Raw genomic sequence first — 24,423 nt, 5'->3', positions numbered from 1 at the left:
GCCATCCCGATTGCCCAGGCATACATGACGACTGATGATAATTTGAGGCAGATATCATCGAAGAGTCGGAGCTCCACGGCAAGTACTGTAAACAAGATTGTGTCATCATTTGACAGAGTTGCTTATGGCAGGGCCAACTCTACTGCTTCTGTGAAACCTGTAGCTGATCAAAGTCCGGCAACTGGTACGAATCCAATTTCACCCTGTTGGTGTTGTGGGGGCAATCATCGGCCTCATCAGTGTCGGTTTAAACAGTACTCCTGTAATGGCTGTTCGAAAGTGCCCACAACTGAGAAAGCGTGCTGCCGCTCATTACATTGCTGATGATGACAAGTTCAGTGCTGGCCCGGATAATCAACCCGAGGAGGAAGTGCATGGGCTGTATTCGTTCTTGGGAAGGAGCCAGCCGATAATCGTTAATGTGAAGCTGAATGGCTTGCCTATATCAATGGAGCTGGACACTGGTGCGAATCAGTCGATAATGAGCCAAAGGACATTCGACAAGCTGTGGGACACTGAGGCTGTGAAGCCTAAGCTGAGTCCAGTCAAGGCCAAGTTGCGTATTTACACTAAGGAACTCATACTGGTAATTGACAGTGCAGTAGTCAAGGTGTCATATGATGATGTGGTTCATAATCTACAGTTATGGATTGTCCCAGGTAATGGCCCAATGCTGTTCGGCAGGAATTGGCTTGAGAAAATCAAGTGGAATTGGAATGATATCAAAGCGTTGTCATCGGTGGATGACACTTTGTGTGCTCAAGTGTTGAAGAAGTTTCCTTCTTTGTTTGAACCAGGCATTGATAATTTTACTGGAGCCAAGGTGCAGATTCACCTGGATTCTGATGCAAGGCCTGTCTATCATAAAGTTCGGTCTGTTCCCTACATGATGAGGGAGAAGGTTGAAATTGAGCTTGATAGACTCCAACGTGAAGGGGTCATATCACTGGTCAGGTTTAATGAGTGGGCCAGTCTTTTTCTTCCTGTGTTGAAGAGTAATGGCACTGTCAGGATTTGTGGAGACTACAAGGTTACGGTTAACTGATTTTCGAAACAGGATCAGTACCCGTTACCGAAGGCTGATAACCTGTTTGCTATGCTGTCTGGTGTAAAGTCATTTACTAAACTGGATCTGACGTCTGCCTATATGATACAGGAGCTTGTCGACACTTCAAAGAAACTCACCTGCATCAACACCCATAAAGGATTGTCGTCAAAACTTGACACATCGCAATGTTCGGTATTTAATGCAAGCGGAAATCCCGAACTTGTGGTCAATTTGAAAGGCGGTATGATGGCGTACTCTGAGAGTTAGCAGTCATACCACCCACGAATTCTACCCTGACATCTATATATATATTATATTCTGCAGTTTGATATATTTAAATTTATATACTTATATTTACACAATTACATCTATTTCTGCACTTATATGCCCATACACTATATACATGTAATTTATTTAATTTTATATGCTGGTGGTTCTTCCATGACATTGCTCATGGTAGGTCATTGTATATGACCTGCATCTTACATCTTCGTGTTGCTGTTTCTTTCTCTGCCTCTGTCCTTTGAGCAGTAGCAATAACAGCAGATTGCATTGGATGCTCTCAAACCCTGGAGACTCTGAGCCAGCTAAACCACTCTGCACCATGCTCGGAGCCAAGTGGGAGAACCAGGGAGGAAACTAAGAACAGCAGCTGGACTTCAGTTATAGCTGAGAGCAGCAGAGTGGTCAGTGTGCACAAGTGAAGGGGAGCAGCAGCAGTATGGGGGCAGCACCATAAACACTGGGCCACCACCAGCGTCCTGTGCTCTGCAAACCTTGCAGTGCCTGAGCCAGCCAGGGATGCTTTTCATCACACCAGGGGCAGTGGCCAGGGCAGTCAGCCAGGCATGGAGAAACGGGATCAAAAATTTAAAAGTCAATAGGAAAAAGGAATTTTAGAAAAAGAAAAAGACAATGATTTGCAAATTTTATTTGTTTGTTTACATATTTGTACAGGCCACAATTTTGACACTTGGACTAGCCTTAATTTTACTTAACTTTTAATGGCCCCAGGTTTTTCATGTTTGTAGTGTCTTTGTTCTGCTCCTCAACATGTACATAAGAAGTTAGGCTGTCATGTAATGTTAGCTTGTATGCACAGCATGCAACATTGGAAGTCCATACCACAGGCATAATAGATGTTGCATATAAATGTGAACATTCTTATAATGGAAAACTCATCGACAGGGTCAAATAAGGGATTTCAATTCATTTTGAAATTGAATGCAGTGATCCATCTACTGATTTTAATATATAATATATTGTGCAACTACTTTTAAGACTGACTACAAATACTAAGGGGGAGAAATTCGGGTTTGTCCCGTTTGGGATGTTAACTTTTGAAAGTTGAAAAGATTCGTTCCAAGCGCTAATGTCTTTCAGTTTTTAAAAAATGTGTTTGCATTCCAGGAAGGAAGTGGAGCGTTAAATCAAGCACTCCACTCGCTTCCTGGAGCGCTAGAGGATGCAGCACTGCACACTGGGCTGTGCAGCACTGCCTCGTATCGAGGCTCCTTCCCTCCCATAAAGGGAAGGGCTATCACTGCAGGCTCCACATTAGGACCAGTGAGCTGTTCCCCGATGGCAGCTACGATCTGGCTCAATCAGCCCCATGTACTCCAGCAGAGTACCGGGCTGATCAATCACAGCCCAGGAGAATTAAAAAAATTTTTTAAAACTATTTCAGAAATGTTGGTACGTACTTCAGCAGCCTTCACTTTAACTTTCGCCCGAAGTGCCCGGCCTCCTGAACAACGCCTGCTGCAGCTGTCAGTGTTTTTGGCCGGCGTTGTTGCAGGGAACTGGAACTGAAGTTCGGGTCTGGGGGCACTACTGGGGTGATGTGCACGGCAATGACGTCGCGATCTCTGGGCAAAGGAAATCGGGGTCCTACCACCACCGTTCATCTCGCCACGCCCGTTCGGTAAGTGCTTAGCGCCCTGTTATCGCCCCCAGAGGCAATAACAAGAGGAACGAAGGAGGCCAATTTCTAGGCTCAGCTTCTTTTCAACTTTCTGGTTATTTTAATTACAATTTGTTTAATTCTGTTTAATAAAAGCTAACATTAAAGAACATGCTTTAAATTATGCGGAGCTGCCCACAGACATTAAAAAAAACATCATATTCAATGTGAGGCATTGGAATTCAACTGGAATCAATAAACCTTAACAGAAAGGATTTCATTCCACTGACCTGACTGGCTTTGGATCAGCATTCATTTAGCTGGTAGGACTCAGGTAACAGGTTTCTCCACAATAATATTCAGCTGCTGCTTCAGGCCCTATGCCGAAATACATAGGAAATGTCGGAGTTGTAAGATGTATTTTTCTCTCAGTATTCCAAGTTTAACAGGGAACTTTGAATTTATTGAATGATCTCAGTAGAGACACTACCAGTATGACCACAACAGGCATGTTATTTTTACAGATTGGATACAGTAGTTGCATTCCTTTCTCAGACTCCACATATCTGCTGAAAGTAGGCTTCTAATACACCAACCATGAATGAACTACCTAAATATAAATGAAAGTGAAGGGACAGGAAGAAGTTTTAAAAATAGACACACTTAAAATGTACTATCTTGGATCCCTTGCAAGTCAAGAATAAATTTAATGACCTCACCATAAGTTACCTGTTTCCCCTGACGCTTGCTTGGAGTCTTTTGGTATGTGTAGCACTCATTTATTAATCTCTTTGTGTTCTACGGCTGCACTCTGAACTAATGATTCTTTCTCCCATCCTGTTTCACTTCCTACCTACAAAGGCATCTTTCCTCACAGTGTACCAGGCTTGTGCAAGCCTCCCTAATTCACAATACCTGTCCGTCCTTGCTTTCTTACCCTATTATAACTAACATACCAATCTGTTCTAAAAGAACTGACCAGCTTTTTTGGCTTTATTCATGTCCTCCCTTTTTTCACTCCAACAGGAGGTGGTGGCCCATAATGTCCAGGACTTTCTGGCAACAGATGGCGGTTCCTCGATAATAGAACTCTGACTACCTCATGAGGAAGAAATCTTGGAAATCCTGAGGAGCCATCTGACCAGGTCTGTTGGGGACAGAGATGTAGAAAGGTCAGTGGTGGATACAGTTTGCCTGTGTAAGGATCTGGGAGAGCAAGCACACTAGCAAACAACATGATCATGCACTTTTAAAAGCGTCATTGGACTCTCACATTGGCTGCTTAACATCTTAATTTTCTTTTCCTCCAGAGAATCCAAAGCAGAATGTTACCAAAAAGGAAGAAGAAAGAGGTGAGCAGGTTTCCACCTCTACCCTAGAAGTCATATCCTTGCACACACTGTCGTTTCCCCATTCTCCCACACTCACCAGCCCAGAGAAATCCCTCCAAGGGTTACAAATAGTGCTGATAAGAGTTATTCACTGGGAGAGACACAAGACAGAGGATACTGGAGAATTGTGAAAGTGAGATCTGATAGCGGTGAGCAAAAGTTAACCTCTGACTCGAAAGCCTATGGATTCACCGTTGGGGTCCTGCACGTATAGGAAAATAGGAACAGGAGTAGGCCATTTAGTCCCTCAAGCCTGTTCCACCATTCAATGAGATCATGGCTGACCTGTGACATAGCCCACCTTTGCCCAATAACCCTTAATATCTTTGGTTAACAAAAATCTATTAATCTCAGATTTAAAATTAACAATTTACCTAGCATCAATCGCAATTTGCGTGTAGAAGTGTTTACTAACTTCACTCCTGAAAGGCCTGGCTCTAATTTTTAGATTATGCCGTCATCCCCCGCGCCCTCCCCCACCTGCCCCACCCCCTAGTCTTAGACTCCCTAACCAGCAGAAATAGTTCCTCTCTATCTACACTATCAGTACGCCTTAATATCTTGAAAGCTTTGCTCAAATCATCGTGGCAGTTCCCGGGGTACCGTGCACAAATCTGCATGATGGTGTTCCTGTGATCGGCCACTAGCTGGACAATGATGGAGGGGTGGCTTTGTCTATTGATGCACATTGCTGGCTGGTGTTCTGGTGCCCTGATAGCAACATGTGTGCAGTCATTGACATGCTGCATGCGAGGGAAGCCAGCCACTGCTGCAAGTACCCGAGCTATGTCCTGTTGACTGCTGAGGTCATTGGGGAAGGTGATGTACTGCTCCACACTGGTGAACAGGGTGTTGGTGACCTGCTTAATGCAGCAGCGAACTGCAAATGGGGAGATGCGGCCAATGTCCCCTGCAGAAGACTGAAAGGGGCCAATGGCATAAAGTGTCAGGGCTATGGTGACTTTGAGGGCCACTGGCAAGGCATGCTCCCCTGGTCCAGCAGGCAGCAGGTCCTGTTGCAGGAGGTTGCAACGGTCTGAGACAACCTACCTGGAGAAGCGCAGCCTGCTCCTGCACTGCTCTTCAGAGAGGTCTTGGCCTGTGCACCCTGTCAGCTGTGTAAGGCCTCCTTCAAATAGTCCTCCTCACTTGTTTTTTCTGAGCGGCCCAGCTGCTGCTGCTTCTCCTCCCCCAAATCATAGAATCATAGAAATTTACACAACAGAAGGAGGCGATTTGACCCATCGTGCCTGTGCTGGCCGAAAAAGAGCTATCGCCTAATCCCACTTTCCAGCTCTTGGTCCATAGCCCTGTAGATTATGGCACTTCAAGTGTGTCGTGTATGTAACGTACAGATCACCGACTCCACACAGTCTGGTGTTGATCTAACTGCTGTGACCTTCGTCCTTTATTGAACAGCTCCAGAGTGCTCCACAGGCAGGTACTTTCAGGTCTCCCACCACAGCGCCCTCTGTGGTGCACCATTATACTTATCATATATTTAATGTACCAGCACAATACACAACATCACTGCCCCCCCCAGTTCAAAAAGCCGTTGCTTGAATCCCCTAAATCGAAAAATGCATTAGCCCATTGGTATTGTTGGTCACGGATCCACATCCCTGAATTTAAACACAGTGACCATTCAGCATTGAAATATTAACTCGTCGTAATTTGCAATTCATGTCCATTATTTTAAACACAGTGACCACCCAGCATTAAAATATTATTTCTTGTCATGAATCCATCATCCTACATTCACATAGCACACTTAGACTCGCTCTAGCCCTACAAAAATCCAAAAGTCTTTATGTGGGGACCGCAGTGGTGTGAGGCTCTTTTAAGACTCCCGGGAGCATTTCCCTTTTAAGACGCCATCTTGTGGCTCCCATGAGGCTTCCGTTGGGTGCCGCCATCTTAGGTGTTCTGCTGGCCTAGAAAGAAGAAGGAGGGAAAGGGAATTTTGCAGTGTTTTTAGGAAAGGTGTGGTATTTCCAGCGGAGGTGAGTGAGTTATGGAGAAAGCACAGTCTGCAGCAGAGGTGCACATGGAGAGGACACTGGCCCTGATCACCCCCGACGCCATCGACAACGCGGAGGAAATCGAAGAGATCGTTCTCCGATCCGGGTTCACCATTCTTCAGTTTGCTTGCTGCCGCGCCCGTTGCCGTTGCAGCCTCCGCTCCCGCCGTGGCCGCCTCTCCTGCGGCCTCCGTGGCCGCCCCTCCTGTGGCCTCCGTGGCCGCCACCATCGCGGCCGCTGCCGCCGCCTGACTGTTCCGCTGCATGGGTCCGCCGGCCATCGATGGGCCTCCCGCTAAGTGCCCGTAGCACCCCGCCGGCCCGCACCCCAGCAATAGGCCCGTACCTGTAACTTTGAGTGGAGGCTGACCTGCAAACCTGTTCTTCCAGGGTCTGCTCGTCTGTGGAGGCTGAGGCTGCAGGATTGCTTGGGGTCAGGAGTTCTGGGCTTCTGTGTGTAGATTTAGGCTGCAGCTCCAGCTCTTTTGGTTGGCGCTGCTCTTTAGAAACCCGGGGAGCAGCAGTCTGAGGAGGAGTGAAGTCTTCCCAGCTCCCACGGACCTTTCCCATCCATCTTCTGCCGAGGAGCGTTGGCCCATCACCTGCAATGACCCATAAAGGTAAACCGTGCGTCTCGCCCGCGTGAAATACCTGCACATCCGCTCTGCCGAGAACAGGTATCAGTTCCTTGGTGTAGGTACGCAGCTTTGCCGTGACCGGGACCAGCTTGGGTCGTGCGGCCGGGTTACCTCACAGTTTATCAAAAGCTCTCTGACTCATCAACGATGGACCCGATCCCGTATCCACTACCATACTCACTGGGACTCCGTCAATTTTTACTTCCATTATCACTGGGGGCGAATCGTCGGTACACGTATACAGTCCCAACCCTTCATCTTCTTCTGCCTGCTCCTCACTGAACAGTGGATCATCCCCCATCTCCTCAGCCACACGGTGAGTCCGATTTCTTTTACATATACCCTGAAGGTGGCCTTTCAGGTGGCACGTATTCCGCATATACTCCGCAAACCTGCACCGGTGAGGCCCATGGCTTCCTCGCAGCGCCAGCATGGTGCTGCTTGATTGGCCTCCCTCAGCGGACTCTGAGTTCCAGGACCCCCCGAGGTCCATGCTCTCTGCCCCGGGCAGAGCCACGTTCTGCAGTTTTGCCCGTGGTGGGCGTATCCTGTGGACAGTGCCTGCCGGGTTCGAGACTGTGTGGATCATTTGCTTGGTGCTGCAAGTCGAGGTCATATATGCCCGGCTGATGGCGATGGCCTTTGTCAGGGTGATTGTGGCTTCCGTGGCTAGCAGCTTGTGAAGGAGGCCCTCGTGGCCAATCCCCATAATGAAAACGTCCCGCAACGCCTCGTCAAAATTACACGGCGCCGCGAGTCTCCTGAGGTCTGAAGCATATTTGGTGACATCCTGGCCCTCGGGTCTGCAGTGATGATAAAATTTGTATCAGGCCGTGAGGATGCTCTCCTTCAGTTTCAACTGGTCATGAATGATTGCGACCAGCTCCTCATATGACTTGTCCCTGGCGCTTGCGGGTGCCAGCAAATCCCTGATGAGACAGTAAACCTCATCGCCACAACTGGAAAGTAATATCGCCTTACGCTTATCTCTCATTGCGTCCGTGCTCCCCGTCAGATCGTTTGCTGTGAAGTAGTACTCGAGCCTTTCCATAAAGGCCTCCCAATCATTTCCCACGGTAAAATCCTTTAGCGAGCCCAGAGTAGCCATGGTTGCGTGGAGTTCGTCCGCTTCCTCGTCGCCAATGTCGTGTATGTAACATACAAATCACTGACTCCACACGGTCTGGTGTTGATCTAACTGCTGTGACCTTAGTCCTTTATTGAACAGCTCCAGAGTGACTCTCAGGTGTGGTGGGCAGCCTTTTGTACTGCCTCGTGCAGGTACTTTCAGCACTCCCACCACAGCGCTCTCTGTGGTGCACCATTGTACTTATCATACATTTAATGTACCAGCACAATATACAACAAAGTGCATATCCAAGTATCTGTTAAATGTGATAAGGGTTTCTGCCTCTACCACCCTTTCAGGCAGTGAGTTCCAGACCGCCACCACCCTCTGGGTGAAAAAGGTTCTCCTCAACCCCCCTCTAATCCTTCTACCGATTACTTTAAATCCATGCCCCCTACTTATTGATCTCTCTGCTAAGGGAAATAGGTGCTTCCTATCCATTCTATCTAGGCCCCTCGTAATTTCCTCCATCCAGAATAAAGTCACAATAATAGCCCTCATAATAAGCAGCAAAAGCTGTCTGAAGGTGATCAGGCCAAAAATGTGTGAAAGAAGTGACCTGGAAGCTGGAAAGTCTCTTGGTCAATCAGACATCAAAAAGATCCATTGAGATTCATCCCCCTTTTATACAGCTTCAGGGTGTCTCACATACCAATCTCGCCAGCAATTTCTGCTGGATCCAGGATTGGGCGGGATTCTGCAATTTTCAGTTAAAATGGTGTTGGGGTCTAGATGACATTATCGGAGTGTGACATACACATATTAATAAGACCCTTGTCTGTCTGTGCAGGCAGGCAACTCACCCAAATTAAAACTGAACTCAGTTAAAATGGTAGTGGGTGCAAACACGTCGTGAATGCAATGGGAAGCACGCCACTACCATTTCAATCCTTCTGTCCGCTCATTTCCCGCCAAGTGGTCAAGGTTAAAATTGGGCCTCATAGCTTTGTCCTTTTGCAATATATGGTCAATGATATTTTTGTTCAGTATTTATGTTTTTCCTCTCTGAGATTTCAAAATATTGGCCATGAGGCTTGTACAGAAACATTATTGGGGTAACAATTTGGCTGAGTCCATTTATTTACAGACAACACACACCCTAACCTGGAGGCCCAAGACTGGCCTCAACAGTTGAGGCCCCAACATAATAACATGTGGGACACCAGTGGTCACATCCTGCCAATTAAAATACTTGTCCATTATCCCTACTCTCTATCTCCTGCCAATTTCCTAACTGGGTCAATAATTTGTCTTCAATTTCATGAGCTTCAGTTTTAGCTTGCAATCTCCTATGTGAGACTTTATCAATTGTCTTCTGGAAGTCCATATAAATATCATCCATAGACATTCCCCTGTCCACTACATTAGTCACCTCTTCAAAAAATTGAATCAGGTTTGTCAGGCATGACCTACCTTTTACATATCCATGCTGGCTCTCTGATCAGCTGAAAATGTTCAATGTGTTCAGTCACGCTATCCTTAATTATAGACTCTAGTAATTTCCCGACAACAGATGTTAGGCTAACTGGTCTATAATTCCCTGGTTTCCCTCTCTCACCATTCTTAAATAGCAGAGTGTTATGTGCAATTTTCCAATTTAAAGGAACGTTCCTGAATTAAGAGAACTCTCAAAGATTATAGTTAGGGCAATGTTCTCACCTACTCCCTTTAAAACTCTGGGATGGAAACCATCTGGTCCTGGGGATTTGTCACTCTTCAGTGCCATTATTTTCTTCATTGCTGTTATTTGCTTATGTTAATTTTGGTGAGCCCTCGTCCCTGATTCACTAAGTTTCCTTCCAAAAGATAGGACTATTGTTACCGAGTTGATTTCAAGAGCAGAGTGTTGTGAGCTGGGGTTATTCATCGGCACGAACATTTACCATACTGTTTAATGAAGAACAGCAGCTTTTAGGAATTGTTGCGTTGGATTTCTTAACTCTTCTCCCACAGTAATTGTGATGGTCCATATGTAGAGAATCTATTAAAATGAGTGGAAGGGGCTGATTTCCCAAGATTCGATGAAGACATTCCTCCTCGCTTCTGACTATGTTCACAGCAGTTCTGACAATGATTTAATAAGAACAAAAGAACATAAGAATAGGGGCAGGAGTAGGCCATATGGCCCCTTGAGCCTGCTCCGCCATTTAATACGATCATGGCTGAACAGATCATGGACTCAGGTTCACTTCCCTGCCTGCTCTCCATAACCTTTATCGTTTAAGAAACTGTTTATTTCTGTCTTAAATTTATTCAATGACCCAACTTCCACAGCTCTCTGAGGCAGCGAATTCCACAGATCCACAACCCTCTGAGAGAAGAAATTTCTCCTCATCTCAATTTTAAATGGGCGGCCCCTTATTCTAAGATTATGCCCTCTAGTTCTAGTCTCACCTATCAGTGTAAACTGATTAAGATTTAATGTCTTAATATTGTTGTATAATCAAATCTAGATCTCACAATTAAGGTATATGCCAACTTACTGATTGGGGCTCAAGAGAAAATTTTACCCCTCCTTAAAATGTTTCAATTGAAAAAAGAAAAATAACACAATTTTCTCGTCAAGTTTTGGTGGTGCTTTCAAGCACAACCCCTGCCTCTCCATTGGATTGTCGAGTTGAGGTAATTTAATTATGGCTATAGGGGATTGTCAGTGAAATGAAGGCTACTTGACACTTCTGCAATAAAGTTGTGAAATGTCTGATCCACCCACTGTGGATTGTTTACGAAATCCTTATACCTCTGCAGTATTATAAACGCCAGAGCTTAAAATAACTTTGGGAATACATTTCATACAATGTTATTCACAACCATCAATACTTACAACATTAACTCTTGTTTAAATAGATTTTGTTTGTCACTAATTAAATATTGACCTTTCCAACTTCTTTTCATGTCTCCCTCATATCGGGCTCAAAATTGGCCCACCCCTTTTTTCGGCGCACTCACCGGAGATGCGCCGCTTTTCTGCATTGAATAGTGCTCCGAAACTATCGGTCCCCACTTTGGCCGCTGTCCGGTCTCTCCCGGGTCTTCGCGCAGCGTGGCCAGTCAGGTCGGGGGCAGAGCCAGCGTCCCATGCTGAAAACAGTGCCAGGACGTCCGCACATGCGCGTGGAGTGTGCGCGCATGCGCAGTGGCGCCTACCCCCAGTCTCTCAGTGTGCGTGCTGCAGCGTGGGACCCGATCATCATCATCATCATCATCATCATACTGGCTGCTGGTGCGTCCCTCCCCTATCCCAGGCCGAGTGGCCTACCGCACAGGCCGGCCCTCTGCCTTCCCGCGCTGAAGATGAAGGTAGGGTAGGACTTCTATTTTTTATTTGGATATTTTTTTTAAATTATGTAAATATGTTTTGTCTCTTGTGAATAGGGGTGGCCATTTGTCAAGTCTATTTACCTGGTGCTATTGTGAAAAAAGAACATAAGTGACGGAGGAACACTAAGAGAATATCTTATTTATTGAAGTAGACTTTATTTAGATAATATGGGCTTAATTTTGGCCCAGTATAATCATTACAAACAAATAGTTGTTTAAATTAGTTTAGAGATTAGGGCAATTAATTCAACTATTTTTTACTTCTTTTATTTTTTGTAGTTTAAGCTTCCATGAATGTTGTATAGTAAATTAACTTTGTGAAATTTGTCATATGATGTCCTGTATAGCTGTTTGATCCAATTCACATTCTTTAGTCAAGTCATTAAATTCTGCTGGCCTCCGATGTACCTATCTGCGCTGATTTCTTAACTCTCCGCAAGGGTTTTCACAAGCGGCCATGAGTGGCCACATACGTTGGCCTAAGTTAGTTTGGAGTAACTATTAGCTGGCCAAAGTGGCCTAAATGGTCAAAACAGGTGTAGGTGGCTGGTAATGACCCCTTTTGGAAAAAAAAACTAAACTAAAATAATCCTAGGGAATGGAAGACCAGCAGGAAGAGTAGTACAAAGAAGGTAGTGCAGGGGTCCCATCTGGTCATCCCCCTGCAAAACAGATACACTGCTTTGAGTGCTGTTGAGGGAGATGACTCATCAGGGGAGAGCAGCAGCAGCCAAGTTCATTGCACCGTGGCTGGCTCTGTTGTACAGGAGGGCATAAAAAAGAGTGGGAGAGCGATAGTGATAGGGGATTCAATCATAAGGGGAATAGATAGGCGTTTCTGTGGCCGCAATCGAGACTCCAGGATGGTATGTTGCCTCCCTGGTGCAAGGGTCAAGGATGTCTCCGAGCGAGTGCAGGACATTCTAAAAAGGGAGGGAGAACAGCCAGTTGTCGTGGTGCACATTTGTACCAGCGACATAGATAAAAAAAGGGATGAGGTCCTACGAGATGAATTTAAGGAGCTAGGAGTTAAATTAAAAAGTAGGACCTCAAAAGTAGTAATCTCGGGATTGCTACCAGTGCCACGTGCTAGTCAGAGTAGGAATCGCAGGATAGCACAGATGAATACGTGGCTTGAGCAGTGGTGCAGCAGGGAGGGATTCAAATTCGTGGGGCATTGGAACAGGTTCTGGGGGAGGTGGGACCAGTACAAACTGGACGGTCCGCACTTGGGCAGGAATGGAACCAATGTCCTAGGGGGAGTGTTTGCTAGTGCTGTTGGTGAGGAGTTAAACTAATATGGCAGGGGGATGGGAACCAATACAGGGAGACAGAGGGAAACAAAAAGGAGACAAAAACAAAAGACAGAAAAGAGATGAGTAAAAGTGGAGGGCAGAGAAACCAAAGGCAAGAAACAAAAAGGGCCACTGAATATAAAAGGGCTGCAGGAGGGGTAAAAACTAAAAATCATGGTTTAAAAACTAGGATGAAAACACTCTACCTAAATGCACGCAGCATTCGAAATAAAGTAAATGAGTTGACGGCACAAATCATTACAAATAGGTATGATTTGGTGGCCATTACAGAAACATGGTTGCAAAGTGGCCAAGACTGGGAATTAAACAGACAGGGGTATCTGACGATTCAGAAAGATAGGCAAGAAGGGAAAGGAGGTGGGATAGCTCTGTTAATAAAGGATGATATCAGGGCAGTTGTGAGGGATGATATTGGCTCCAATTAACAAAATGTTGAATCATTGTGGGTGGAGATTAGAGATAGTAAGGGGAAAAAGTCACTGGTCGGCATAGTTTATAGGCCCCCAAATAATAACTTCACGGTGGGGCGGGCAATAATCAAGGGAATAATGGAGGCATGTGAAAAAGGAACGGCAGTAGTCATGGGGGATTTTAACCTACATATCGATTGGTCAAATCAAATCGCACGGGGTAGCCTGGAGGAGGAATTCATAGAATGCATACGGGATTGTTTCTTAGAACAGTATGTAACAGAGCCTACAAGGGAGCAAGCCATCTTGGATCTGGTCCTGTGTAACGAAACAGGAAAAATAAACGATCTCCTCGTAAAAGATCCTCTCGGAATGAGTGATCACAATATGGTTGAATTTGTAATACAGATTGAGGATGAGGAAGTTGTGTCAGAAACGAGCGTACTATGCTTAAACAAAGGGGACTACAGTGGGATGAGGGCAGAGTTGGCTAAAGTAGCCTGGAAACAAGGACTAAATGGTGGCACAATTGAGGAACAGTGGAGGACTTTTAAGGAGCTCTTTCATAGTGCGCAACAAAAATATATTCCAGTGAAAAAGAAGGGCGGCAAGAGAAGGGATAACCAGCCGTGGATAACCAAGGAAATAAAGGAAAGTATCAAATCAAAGACCAATGCGTATAAGGTGGCCAAGGTTCGTGGGAAACTGGAGGATTGGGAAAATTTTAAGCAACAGCAAAGAATGACTAGAAAAGCAATAAAGAAAGGGAAGATAGATTACAAAGGTAAACTTGCGCAAAACATAAAAACAGATAGTAAAAGCTTTTACAGATATATAAAACGGAAAAGAGTGACTAAAGTAAATGTTGGTCCCTTAGAAGATGAGAAGGGGGATTTAATAATGGGAAATGTGGAAATGGCTGAGACCTTAAACAATTATTTTGCTTCCGTCTTCACAGTGGAAGACACAAAAACCATGCCAAAATTTACAGGCCACAGGAATGTGGGAAAGGAGGACCTTGAGACAATTACTATCACTAGGGGGGTAGTGCTGGACAGGCTAATGGGACTGAAGGTAGACAAGTCCCCTGGTCCTGATGAAATGCATCCCAGGGTATTAAAAGAGATGGCGGAAGTTATAGCAGATGCATTCGTTATAATCTACCAAAATTCTCTGGACTCTGGGGAGGTACCAGCGGATTGGAGAGCAGCTAATGTAACGCCTCTGTTTAAAAAAAACTATAGGCCGGTTAGTTTAACATCTGTAGTGGGGAAAATGCTTGAAACTATCATTAAGGAAGAAATAGCGGGACATCTGGATAGGAATAGTGCAATCAAGCAGACGCAGCATGAATTCATGAAGGGGAAATCATGTTTAACTAACTTACTGGAATTCTTTAAGGATCTAATGAGCATGGTGGATAGAGGTGTACCGATGGATGTGGTGTATTTAGATTTCCAAAAGGCATTCGATAAGGTGCCACACAAAAGGTTACTGCAGAAGATAAAGGTACGCGGAGTCAGAGGAAATGTATTAGCATGGATAGAGAATTGGCTGGCGAACAGAAAGCAGAGAGTCGGGATAAATGGGTCCTTTTCCGGTTGGAAATCAGTGGTTAGTGGTGTGCCACAGGGATCAGTGCTGGGACCACAACTGTTTACAATATACATAGATGACCTAGAAGAGGGGACAGAGTGTGCTGCAACAAAATTTGCAGATGACACTAAGATTAGTGGGAAAGCAGGTTGTGTAGAGGACTCAGAGAGGCTGCAAGGAGATTTGGATAGGTTAAGCGAATGGGCTAAGGTTGGCAGATGGAATACAATGTCGGAAAGTGTGAGGTCATCCACCTTGGGGGAAAAAAACAGTAAAAGGGAATATTATTTGAATGGGGAGAAATTACAACATGCTGTGGTGCAGAGGGACCTGGGGGTCCTTGTGCATGAATCTCAAAAGGTTAGTTTGCAGGTGCAGCAGGTAATCAGGAAGGCAAATGGAATGTTGGCCTTCATTGCGAAAGAGATGGAGTACAAAAGCAGGGAGGTCTTGCTGCAACTGTATAAGGTATTGGTAAGGCCGCACCTGGAGTACTGCGTGCAGTTTTGGTCACCTTACTTAAGGAAGGATATACTAGCTTTGGAAGGGGTACAGAGACGATTCACTCGGCTGATTCCAGAAATGAGGGGGTTACCTTATGATGATAGATTGAGTAGACTGGGTCTTTACTCCTTGGAGTTCAGAAGGATGAGGGGTGATCTTATAGAAACATTTAAAATCATGAAAGGGATAGACAAGATAGAGGCAGAGAGGTTGTATCCATTGGTGGGGGAGACTAGAACGAGAGGGCACAGCCTCAAAATACGGAGGAGCCAATTTAAAACCGAGTTGAGAAAGAATTTCTTCTCCCAGAGGGTTGTGAATCTGTGGAATTCTCTGCCCAAGGAAGCAGTTGAGGCTGGCTCATTGAATGTTTTCAAGTCAAAGATAGATAGATTTTTAAGCAATAAGGGAATTAAGGGTTATGGGGAGAGGGCGGGTAAGTGGAGCTGAGTCCACGACCAGATCAGCCATGATCTTATTGAATGGCGGAGCAGGCTCGAGGGGCTAGATGGCCTACTCCTGTTTCTAATTCTTATGTTCTTATGTTCTAACTAACTCGCTTACACTGGCGCAAATTGAATGTGCAAAATGGGGATTTTTAAGATACTCCAGAAAAATCAAATTGCTCCAAAAAAAATGGAGCAACTCCTGGCCAATTTTGAGCCCAATAATGCCATTCCTCCTCGATCCGCCCTGCCTCTTTATTATGTCACCCTTATTGTTTTAAGGCCATACATTAGATAGGATGATTAATATCACCATCACTGAGTAAAGATTTTTTTAAATAATGTAATTGCGAGCTTGTAACTGCACTGTATATGCCCCATCTGGTCCCGTGGTATACCGAAGAGTTACCACCTCCAAGTAGGGTTAATCAGCATTTGTTCTACCTTTATATAGGTCAAATTTGATTACAACTTCACTGCAATATGTACACTATATAGAAAACCTCTTACACACCAAAACTTCCAAGAGTGAAAGATTGTGTGGGCAAAATTGGGTTCTATAGTGCCCATTTTTTTGAACGCTACACATCCTCTCAAACTGCGAAAATGGCTTCTGCGATGCACATGCACACTTCTCACGGGTGTGCCGGATATCCTACTTGTAAAGGTGTTTGCACATGCGCACCTAACGACCGACGGAACCATGCACAACAGGCAGATCATGACGTCAATCAGTGTGCAATGCAGATTTGACGCCAGTGCCGCCAATTCAGAGCTCCACGCTCTCGTCCATGCCCTGTCTTAACCATGCACAGCTGAACACACACGAAATAGCATGAAGGAGCGCTACTTACAGGTTCGTTGCTAGATTATTTATTCTGGCTGCTGGGGTAATTCTACATGTTTTGGGAGCTTAGTGCCTCTTCCGTATGCCTTTCCCTGTCCTAATGCTCCTATGAGGTGCTTCCCCAATGGCTACAGCATGGCTGGTGGAAGGCTGCTGACTTTCAATGGAAAGACTACTGGTGGCCTTGGAGGACAACCTCAAGCAGCTCTGGGCCTAGAAGGCCTGGATGTGGACTGCACCACCTCAGCATGGGTGGCGGCAGTCTGGGCTGGCTGACATGCAACAGCTGGGGTACTGGCAGAGTGGCAGTGGAGGGAGCATGAATGCTGTCACCCTGAGAGAGGACAGCAGGTTCGTACTCTATGGAGCCACTGCCACTCCCCCAGGGTGGTGCCTCAGCAATCCTAGTAATCTGTTAGAGAACAGATTGCTGGAATGCTGTGATGCCCTGAAAGGCCCTTTGCATACTGCTATCCAGAGCCATGCTGGGTAGCAGTCTGAGCTTGCATGGCAGTGCTCAGTCGTTGAGTGGATGCTGCCTGTGCTGCAATGAAAGCTGAGACATCGGTCATCAGAAGCTGAATCATGGTTAGTTCCACGAGTGTGTTGATAGAGGTGGACACCCATTCCATGTTGGTAAGGATGGACTCTGTGCAAAGCCCTGTGCCACGTTGGTGCTGGATTCTTCCATTCTCCTTGCATTGAGCGCAGGCTTTCTGGCAGGCTTTCCAATGGACCAAGCATTTCGGTGTGTACACTCATCAGTCTTCTTCTGTAGCCTGGCCCATCGAAGTCATCATCTGAGTCCTCTGCAGCAAAACTAGTGTGTGACCTCATCCTCCAGTGAACTGGCACCTACGCTATCCTTTCCCCCTTGACACTTGTGCCTGATGTCTCACCATGTGCAGATCCCTCCTCTATCTTAGCCTCTAAAATATACAGTGTCAGTATCTGAGCTGGTGGCTGCAAGTGTAAGGTGAAGTGTTGGTGTCTCTTCATCTTTATTGTCTTCTTCCTCTTCCTCCCCTGACTGGGCATGTTCCAGTTCTTGAGTGCTTGAAATGAAATAGGGATAAGGGTTGGGTTGTGGCGAGGGGAGAGGAGAAAGTAAGAAGTGTGTGCTTACACCCTCTGCAGCTTCTCAGTCAGAAGAGATTGAGGGATGAGGGAGAAGTGGGATGACAGGAGCATTAGGTATGCGGATACCCTCGTCATCAATTGCTTCAGCCCTACCGGTGGCCACAGCCTCAGCAATGGCCCTCCCATGATGGCCAGCACCGTCTCCTCCATGGTGGTTAAAATATGCAGGTGTGCCTCTTCCCCTCCTGCTAATTCCTGCTGCTGCGCCATCTTCTCCTGCAAGAAAGAGGGAAGTGTGTCAGTGAGTGATCTGCAATATGTTTGGGTGGCATAGCTGTCATGGTTGAATAGCTACCAGTCTGTGCAAACTGTAAGATGTGGGTGTGAGGCTTGCAGCAGTGCCATGTGTGCGAGGGTGTGGTGAAGCTTATGAATGTTAGGTTTGAGTCCTGATTGATAGAGATTGTGGATAGATGGGTGATGGGGGTGTAATGAATTGAGCAGTGGCTGAGACTAGTGGTGCAGTTGGTAGGAAATGGCATTTGAAGATGAATTCATTGACCTTGCGTTTATTTAATTTCTTCCTGCACTGCATCTAGATCCTCAGGGCATTGACCTCCCCTGCTATCTCTTTCCACTTCCTTCTGAGCATGTGTTTGGAGGGCCTTCTGCCCTCGCCTGAGGATACAGGACATCGCTCCTTCCTTCCACCTCTTTCACCGAGACCTTCAGTGCAGCATCTGAAAACCTTGGTGCACGCACTCTTCCATGGTCAGCCATTGTTGATTCTTCCGCAGCACAATGTTCAGAATGATCTCAGCACCACCAGCAGCCACAATGCACCTTCCCTTTAAGAGGTGCTGGCTGGCTTCAAATAGTGCTAGGAACTCACGATATTGGGCTCCCTGCTGATTATCATAATTGCTGATATGTGCAGCCAACGAACAGCGCAGGGAGCGCTGGCTGCACGCAGGAATATGATACTCAGCAGGCAGCATGAATTTGACGTGCTGACTGCAGTGCAATCAGCGGGTGCAGGTTAATCGCGCATCACGATCCCTGCACCCACTTTCAGAGGTTATCCAAGTTAGAACCACCACCCCCCCTCCCCCATATCTATTCAAACCTTGAAGAAGCTTGAATTATTCAATGATGATTAATGTGGGGATTACATTTGGGGGAGTACTTTTCATCTAAAGCATGCCTCCAGTTTATTGAAAATATATTGCAGCAACTTGCATTTAAATAGCTCCGTTAACGTAGAAAAATGTTCGAAAGCACTTTAGAGTGTTAGCAAAGAAATGGACATCGAGTGAAAGAAGGAGAGTGTAGTAGGGATCATCAAATGGTTTGTAGTATGAGGTGGGTTTTTAGAAGGATCTTAAAGGAGGAGAGGGCGGTGGAGAGGGAGAGAGAATTCCAGAGTATTGGGCCTCGGGTGGCTGAAGGCATGGTCACTAAGGATGGGACAAAGGGAGGGGGGATGGACAAGAGGCCAGAGTGCTTTTTCATCATTTGTTTTTGGGATGTGAGCCATAGTGGGAAGGCTGCATTTATTGCCCTGAGAAGATGTTGGGTGGGCATTCTCCTTGAACCATTACAGTCTTTGTGGTGCTCAATATATGCCCAAGTTAGAATGACATGATTCTTTGTATGGAAGCTTGGAGGTGATTGTTTTCCCATGACATTGCTCCGCTTGTCCTCGGTGGTAGAGGTCACAGGGGAGAAAGGTGCAGTTGAAGTAACGTTGGTGAGTTGCTGCAGTGTAACCTGTGGATTGCATATACTGTAGCCACTGGTGATGGAGGTGGTGGATATTAATCCTGATAATTAGGGCGCCAGTCAAGCAAACTGCTTTGTTTTGGATGGTGTCAAAATCCTTGAGCATTATTGCAGCTGCATCTATCCAGGTGAGTGTGAGGATTCCATTAAATTCATGAGTTGAGTCTTGTGGATGGCTCAAAGTTGAGCCATTTGTTGCATAGTACCCAGCCACTGCTCTGCTTTTGTCGCCATGGTATTGTCTGACTGGTCCAGTTAAGGTTATATTTAATGGTGACCCACAGCATCTCTCCCTCCTTTTCTCCCTCAGCCTCTGTATTGAGTAACTCCTCATCCATTATGATTTCAACCTCTATCTCAACTCACTTTGTCTAGTTATTCACAATCTATATCATTGATTTGTCTGAGGGGACCAAATGTAATATATCCAAGTTTGCTGATGATGCAAAGCTAGATGGGAATGTAAGTTGTGAGGAGAATGCAAAGAGACTTCAATGGGATATAGACAGGCTAAGTGAGTGGGCAAGAACATGGCAAATAGAATATAATGTGGAGAAATGTGAAGTAATCCATGTTGGTAGAAAAATAGAAAAGCAGAGTATTTTTTAATGGTGAGAGATTGGGAAATGTTGGTGTTGAGGTACCTGGATGTCCTTGTACATGAATCACTGAAAGTTAACATGCAAGTACTGCAAGCAATTAAGAAAGCAAAAAGTATGTTGGCCTTTATTACAAGAGGATTTGAGTCCAAGAATAAAGACATCTTACTGCAATTATATGGGGCCCTGGTGAGGCCGCACCTGGAGTATTGTGTACAGTTTTGGTCTCCTTACTCAAGGAAGGATATACTTGCCATAGAGGGAATGCAATAAAGGTTCACCAGACTGATTCCTGGGATGGGGGGTTTGTCCTATGAGGAGAGATTGAGTGGACTAGGCCTATAGAGCTTACAGGGCTTGACGGGGTAGATGCAGGGAGTATGTTTCCTCTGGCTGAGGAGTCCAGAACCAGGGGGTCACAGTCCCAGAATAAGGGGTCGGCCATTTAGGACTGAGATGAGGAGAAACTTCTTCACTCAGAGGGTGGTGAATCTTTGAAATTTTCTACCCTAGAGGGCTATGGAGGCTCAGTGAGTATATTCAAGGCAGAGATCGGTAGATTTTTCGATATTAAGGGAATCAAGGGATTATGGGGACAGTGCAGGAAAATGGAGTTGAGGTAGAAGATCAGCCAAGATCTCCTTGAATGGCGGAGCAGGCTCGAGAGGCCGAATGGCCTACTCCTTCTAATTCTTATGATCGTATGTTCTGTCTTCTGATTGCACTGCCCTCCTGTCATCCCTTAACCTCTCCCTCCATATAAACTCTCCTACCAATATTCACAGCCATTGCCTTGACCTCGTCATCATATATGGTCTCTCCACTCGCATCATCGCGATCATAGCCAAGACCATCACTCACCACTTCCTTGTATTCCTCACCACCACATCCATCCACCTCTTTCCAATCCCACTTCATTCTGCATCTATATCTGGAAAATGCTCTCTTCCGCCCCCCGCCCCGCACACCCAACTCACTTACAACTGCATTTTGATACTACCCACTGCCATGCTTTTCACCCTCCATCTGGCACAATACTTCTGCAGCTGTCAATCTGCTCAACCACTCCCTCATCTGCACCTTTGATGCCCTTGTCCCCAGTAAAATTCACAGGCCTGGATTTTAGCCCGGAAGCAATTTCTGTGCGCAGGGGCTGTTGTGGTGGAGACACCCGGCTGCACCGTATGAGAGCATGTAGGTGTAGTGGGGGAGTGAGAGAGATCATGAGGTTGGGGGTCCCAACTGTGGGAGGTCCCGATTGCGGAGGTCTACGATCATGTTGGTCATGGGGGTCCGATGGTGGTTGGGAGAGGTGGGGGAGGAGCAGATGGTGGTTGGGGGGGAGCAGATGATGGTCCGGGGAGGCAGATGATGGTCAGGGGGGAAGCAGATGCTAGTGGGGGCCCCCCCTGGGGTTCCGATGCTGGTCGGGGCCCGCTGGGAGTTCCGATGCTGGTTGGGGAGTGGGGGTCCGATGGTTGTCTGGGGTGGGGGGTGGTCCAATGGTGGTCGGTGGTGGGGGGGGGGGTCTAATGGTGGTCGGGTTTGGGGTTCTGATGGTGGTCGGGGTGGGGGGTACGATGGTGGTCGGAGGTGGGGGTTACGATGGTGGTCGGGGGTGGGGGGATACGATGGTGGTCGGGGGTGGGGGGTATGATGGTGGTCAGGGTGGGGGGTACAATGGTGGTCAGGGCGGGGGGTACAATGGTGGTCGGGGATGGGGGGTACAATGGTGGTCGGGGGTGGGGGGTACGATGGTGGTCGGGGGTGGGGGTCCAATGGTGGTCAGGGGTGGAGGGGGTCCGATGGTGGTCAGGGGGGGTGGGGGTCCGATGGTGGTCGGGGGTGGGGAGGGTATGATGGTGGTCGGGGGTGGGGGAGTACGATGGTGGTCGGGGTGGGGGGTTGCAATGGTGGTCAGGTGGGGGTACGATGGTGGTCGGGATGGGGATACAATGGTGGTCGGAGGTGGAGGGTACGATGGTGGTCGGGGTGGGGGTACAATGGTGGTCGGGGGTGGGGGGGTACGATGGTGGTCGGGGGTGGGGGGTATGATGGTCAGGGGTGGGGGGTACGATGGTAGTTGAGGGGGTACATTGGTGGTTGGGGGGTATGATGGTAGTTGGGGGGGTACGATGGTGGTCGGGGGTGGGGGGGATACGATGGTGGTCGGGGGTGGGGGGATACAATGGTGGTCGGGGGTGGGGGGATACGATGGTGGTCGGGGGTGGGGGGATACGATAGTGGTCGGGGTGGGGGGATACGATGATGGTCAGGGGTGCGGGGATACAATGGTGGCCGGGGGTGGGGGGATACGATGGTGGTCGGGGTGGGGGGGGATACGATGATGGTCAGGGATGCGGGGATACAATGGTGGTCGGGGGTGGGGGGGGGATACGATGGTGGTCGGGGGTGGGGGGATACGATGGTGGTCGGGGGTGGGGGGATACAATGGTGGTCGTGGGTGGGGGGATACGATGGTGGTCGGGGGTGGGGGGGTATGATGGTGGTCGGAGATGGGGGATATGATGGGGGGATACGATGGTGGTTGAGGGGTGGGGGGATACGATGGTGGTTGGGGGGGAGTACGATGGTGGCCGTGAGTGGGGAAGCAGACAGATCACGTTAGGGTGGCGGAGAGGTTTATTGAGTAGCTTTTTGGGCCGGGAGAAAACACTCCTGCTCCTACTGCCCACAAGCAGTGCTGTAAAGCCATTCACCTCATGGATTCACACCTCCTTTCAGCTGCCGGGTTTTCTGAGGCCTGGGAAACCTGGCCAAAATGAGTTAAAAGTAGAATGAGTGTAAAAATATAGACAGGCAGCCTCATTATAATATTTAAATGACCACAGGATTGGTCACTTGCCCCTTGTCACACCTCCATTAAAACGGGAAGGGCGCAGGTTTGAGGTGAGTTGGCTTCCTATTTCAGATTTTTTGCATTTTAACTTCTGACATGAACCCAACCCACCTGTTTTTGGAGTTAAGATTCAGCTCATATTCTTTGCCCGCCTGGTCATTCCCTCTGAGTATAGCCCCAACTTTGCTCCCTCAAGTCGAAGGGGTGCAGACTAGAGCAGATCTGGTGTACAACTGTTTTAGACATCCATTGGCAGTTCTGGTTGGACCACATCTAGCACCTTCAGGCCTTGTTCTTCTTTCATCAAAAACTTCCTACGACTCCAGGATCATCCATGATAACTTTGGCTTCTTTTCTCCATTTACCAAGTGTCTCTTTAAACTCCTCTCTCCTGCCCGCTACACTTTCACCTCCAACAAAAAGCGTGAGGAGCCCATTGACTTCTATCTGACTAAGATTGAGACCACCCATTCAGCTGCCTCTTCAGCATCTGCCTCCCCCTTATCCACCAAGCCAAACCCCCTGCACTGTTCCCCCCCTGCCCTAGCCCTGAAGTTGCATCTTCATCTAGCTTCGCTCCTATTTCCCCTCATGCCCTCTCCGAGCTCACCTTATCCTGGAGCTCCATTCCTGCTCTCTTGACCCCATTACCACTAAACTGCTAGCTACCCAACTTCCCTTCCTAGTCCCCATGCTAGCTGACATTGTACATGGTTCCCTCCCCTCGGGTACTATTCCCCTCTCTTTCAAAACTGTCATTATTCCCCCCTCCCCCCCCCCCCGCTCAAAAAAAAAACAACCGGGAACTGCTGTCTACTTGAAAACTTAACAGTTTAGACTTTCCTTTCCTCTCCAACATTTTTAAATGCGATGTCACACCTCAAAACCTTGTCAATCTTTTCCGCAACTCTACATTTGAATATCCCCAATTAGGTTTCCAACTCTGCCTCAGCACCAAAATGGCATCAACCAAATTTAAAAATAACGTCCTGTGTGACTTTGACCATAGTGCATCATCCTTCTCATCCTCTGATCTCTCTGCGCCATTGACACAGGTGACCATAGCATCTGTTGTGTATGGAGAAAAAGTCAGACTGAACACTGTGAGCTCAAAGTAAAGTGTGACCATAGTCTTTATTGCAGGTCTCCAGGGTGCCACTCCAACCTGTGAAGCCTCCTTAAATAGCTGTGCTCCCAAGGGATTATGGGATCCTTTGAGACTCCAGGGGATGAGCCCTCTGGTGACTGTACTGAGTAAATACAAGTCCACATATATAACAACATTCCCCCCCAAAGTCAGTAGTGTAACTATTTATAATGTGAGTCGATCTGGGGCCCTTCTTGCCCTGATTGATTGTCTCGGTGTGAAAGCTAGTGTTGTTGAATCATTTGTTGGGCCCTCGCTGGGCTGCAGTCCAGCTGGCCTACCTGGTGTGTTGGGTCCTGCAGGGCTGCTGTGGATGATGGGTTCTGCTTCGTGGTCAACCGTGGTGCCGGTTGCCACTGGTGTGTATGTTGGGGGATCAAAAAAG

At 47.2% G+C, this 24,423-nt stretch overlaps 1 long non-coding RNA gene across 4 annotated transcripts in view; it reads left to right on the top strand.

The window, feature by feature from the left end:
* Nucleotides 1–24,423, top strand: part of LOC139266810 (uncharacterized) — an 81,097-nt gene that overhangs the window by 16,295 nt on the left and 40,379 nt on the right. For 2 of the 4 annotated variants that reach the window (XR_011593777.1, XR_011593778.1), the window contains exons 2-3: nucleotides 3,978–4,123; nucleotides 4,262–4,303. This is a non-coding gene — a long non-coding RNA (uncharacterized lncRNA). Of the gene's footprint in view, nucleotides 1–3,977; nucleotides 4,124–4,261; nucleotides 4,644–11,505; nucleotides 11,684–24,423 lie in introns of those variants that run through there. The other 2 variants (XR_011593776.1, XR_011593775.1) reach the window with 2 other exon arrangements.

The sequence above is a fragment of the Pristiophorus japonicus genome, chromosome 7, assembly GCF_044704955.1.
Source record: "Pristiophorus japonicus isolate sPriJap1 chromosome 7, sPriJap1.hap1, whole genome shotgun sequence".
NCBI lineage: Eukaryota > Metazoa > Chordata > Chondrichthyes > Pristiophoridae > Pristiophorus > Pristiophorus japonicus.
The sequence above is the reverse complement of the archived record's forward strand: the minus strand, read 5'-3'. Positions and strand labels throughout refer to the sequence as shown.